This window comes from Lactuca virosa, chromosome 5 (assembly GCF_052849685.1).
Source record: "Lactuca virosa cultivar CGN04683 chromosome 5, Lactuca_virosa_CGN04683_v6, whole genome shotgun sequence".
NCBI classification, from domain to species: domain Eukaryota; kingdom Viridiplantae; phylum Streptophyta; class Magnoliopsida; order Asterales; family Asteraceae; genus Lactuca; species Lactuca virosa.
In genome coordinates this window covers 350,291,322-350,295,293 of record NC_136430.1, presented here as the reverse complement: position 1 = coordinate 350,295,293, position 3,972 = coordinate 350,291,322, and positions in this window count along the sequence as shown.

Here is a 3,972-nt window from a genome sequence, read left to right as displayed (position 1 = left end):
GGGGCGTACTATGCCATGTACGCTCAGCGTACTCATGAGGTGAAGGCGCGAATTCCATGCGCGTACGCCCAACGTACCAAAGGGTACGCGCAACATACACATGCAGACTCTAAAACCCTAAAATTTTGGGTTTGATCCCTATATAAAGAACCTTATGCCCTTAGTCCAGCCTCCCTCTCACCTTTAGACAGCCACCACAAAAACCCCTAACCCATATTTGTGTGTTCTTGTGATTTGGTAGCCATTTGAGAGCATTTTGGTGTGGTTTTGGTGTTTTGGAAGAGAACGAAGTTTGAAGAAGGAGCAAGGATTCAAAGGGAGCTTGTAGATCCAGGGGATTAGCACCATTTTCTGACTCATTTGAGGTATCAAGCTTCAAACTTGACCATTGCATGCTTAGTTATAATGTTGGGGTGTTTTATGGGTTATTTTGACTCCATTGTTGGGGTTTCTTCTATCTTGATAGCTTCAGATCATAAGAGTTGTCCTTTTGAGCTATTCGAAGCACTGAGAGTCATAAAAATTGGACCTTGATGGTTAATCCACAACCATGCAAGTGGTTGATGGTCACAAAGTTTGTTTACGGACTAAAATCATGTTTTAACCCCCAACCATGCATGCAAGCACATAAAGTTTGTGACTTTATGGATTAGGATGTCTTAAAGGACCTGGTTCTATGTTCTGGACATCAGGACAGAATGGATTAAGTCACAAATGGAGCCCCAAGGAAGCTAGCGAGTATGTTGCGCGTACACCCTGGTACGTTGCGCGTAGTGGGTCATGTAACACCCTGTTTATTTAAATAAATAAATAAACGAACAAAATAAATAATAATGGCCGTAAAATCTCGAGATGTATTTTATATTATTTTAATTTAGCTCCAAGGTGATAGTAAGTTGATAGGAGTGGTTGTTATCGGGACTCGAGTGTATTAAAATCTGGAAATGGGGATTAAAATGTCACTTCCGTACCAATTATGAATAAAATTCTGATGCTAGGGGTTGTTTCGCAATTTCTTTGGAATTGTGTTGAAAGGAATTTTAGAGTCAGGGGGCTGGAGTGTAAATATTGGACTCCAAATGAAAATATTAGAGATGGGAGGGGCGGGAAGTGACAATCCTCACGAATTTTGTATGGGACACGAGTATTAAACACGTTACCTTCTCCATGCTCATAACCCTAGCATCCCTAACCCTAAAAGCGTAACCCTCCCAACCGCCACCTTACTCCTTACCTTCAACCGCCGCCATGAGAGATCTTCCAGCCACCGTTGAAGCCAGTCGCCAGAGTCCATCCTCCCCACGTCGGAGTTAGAGCACGTCCCTCGGAGGATTGATTGCCGCTGTGAGACGCCGGACCTCAGTCGCCATCTCCCTCTTCTTCTCGTTCGTTTTCCGATCAGGCGAGGCCGCCAGCGACCACCTCACCACCAGAATGTTGTCGCCGGCCGGAGACGCCATGGGCCGCTTGGAGAGCCATTGAGATCGAAATTGAAGCTAGTTCGTTATGCTTGGGTTAGCCGCCTGCTCCTTTCCGTCCCTTCTTCTTGCCGTTCGCTGCTGCCATTATCGGGTTTGATTGCTACTGCCTTGTGTCGTTGTTGTTGAAGCCGAAGACCACCGAGAAGACGAAGCCACCATCTGCCGCCGCTTGGTGGTCGTGTGGGTGGGTATTTTCTTAGGGCCCGACCTCTTGTTTGGAGTATGTGTGCGTGTTTGGGTGTTTTTCCGGAGTTCACGGAAGAACCACCGCCACCACTGTGAGGTGGTGGCTGCCACCATGGGTGGGTGTATTTTAGCGTGGGTGTGTGCGGTTACTTTTGGGATATTCATTGTAATTTGTAACAAAAGATGGAATAATGAAAAGAAATTGAAAACCACCACCTTAGGGTGGTGGCTGTCGCCTCCTGCCGCCACCGGCCGCCGTGTTGGGTGGCGGTGTGCTTGCCTTGTTGAGTTTGATTCGTTTGGGATGCTTGAAACCCTAATGGGCCCAATGAAGCCCTAATGGGCCCAGTGAAACCGTAATGGGCCTAGTGAAAACCCTAATGGGTCTATTGGACCCTAGTTGACCTAAAAAGCCCAAACATGTGTCTAATGGTCTTAATGGACCCTAATGGATCTAAGGATTTAGCTATTGGTTCTATTGGGCTAAGATGGGTTGGAAACCCTAATTAGGGTTTGGAAAACCCTAATGCCATGAAACCCTAAATTGGGACTTATCGGGACCGCATCAGAATTATTTAATGAACTTAAAGTAGTAATTAATAATCATTTGCAATTAACCTAAGGCCACGTGGGACTTAATGGATTAAGTCCTTAATGGGTTAAGTAGGGACACTTAACCCTAATCATCATTCTATGTGAAACCCTAATTTTTCACTTGGGTTTATTGTTGGGCCTTTCTATTGGGCCTTTATGATTGGATTATTAATGGGCTATCCAAGATCAAGCAAATGGACTAGAATAATTAATGGGCTTTGAGGTAAGGCCCATATGAGGAGTTGGGCCCAATTTGGAAAATTGGGCCATAGTTTCGGCCTTTATGATTATGTGATATTGGGCCATTAGAATGTCAAATGTTGGACTGGATTAAATGGTTGGGCCTTATGGTAAGACCTTGTAAAGGTCCAAATTGGGCCATACGTTGGGCTTTGACTCATAGTTGACTTTTGGGCCTTTGGATTGGGCCTTAGGCTTGAATAAAGCTGAGTTAGGGGTAAAGTAGTATTTACCCCCAAGTATGTATTTATGGTTATGTGTTGTAACCCAATTATTAATTGGGTGATGTTGTTTGATGTTGGCAGTTCGGGAATCTGTCAACCAGCAGCTGAAGTTTCATCCGCGGGACTTCAGCAGAGCAAGGTGAGTTATCCTCACTATATCAACAGGGTCTAAGGCACCAAGGCCGGCCCTTTATATATTTGTATCTGGGTTATGGCATGATATGTTTATTGATTACATCCTGGTAGTTAGGATGGTGGTATGCTTATGCTTAGTGACCTGGTTAGGTCAGTGTCCTGGTTATAGGATGATGCTATGCTAGTGACCGGTTAGGTCTGTATCCCGGTTATTGGGATGTTGCTATAATTAGTGATCTGTTAGATCGGTTTGACTGTTATATGATATGAGCTAGTGTATAATATTTATGTGCACGTGTTTGTTTGATTGGGGGTTGGGTTGAGGCGGTCCTGCATTGTGCTGTAGGCTAACATACCCGGGGAGCGATCCTGATAGGTTGTAGGCCCTGCGAGGCGGTCCAGTGATGCCGAAGGCTCGGGAGCGGTCCAGATGGGATGTAGGCCCTGCGAGGCGGTCCAGTCAGATTGAAGGCTCATTATGCATGTTGTTATGTATTTGTTATATGATATGGTTATATTTGTATTGCGTTGGTATTTTGGGGAAACTCGCTAAGCTTCGGGCTTACAGTTGTTGATTATGTTTCAGGTACTTCTGATGATCGCGGGAAGGCGAAGGCATGATCGTACAGCTCCTCATATCTCATTATTTTATGATTTGATTCTGGGGATACTCTGATGATTAAACTATTTTGAAAACAAACTGTAATAACTTAATGGTTTAAATATTTTAAAAAGTTTTAAATTGGCTTGACTTTTTGGGATGTTACAAGTTGGTATCAGAGCCTTGGTTTTAGTGAATTGGAGGAACACTCGTGTGAATCCAATCTCAAATGAAGGAAAGATTTTCAAAATGATTTTAAATGGTTTTCAAAATAAGTAAAAGAGGATGCGAAGTGTACGATCAGCCAGAGCCAGTAAGTAGACCCCAAAATACCATACAGTTATTTGATATTGTGATATGTTAGAACAGCATGCTAGTACTAGGCTAGGGATCTTCAGGAATTGCATGATAGAATTGCCTGATTACATGATGCCTGCTGGCCTAGGGTTTTCCTTATATGAGATTGACATCATTACTGTAGTTGCTTGTGTATGTATCACGACTGTACATA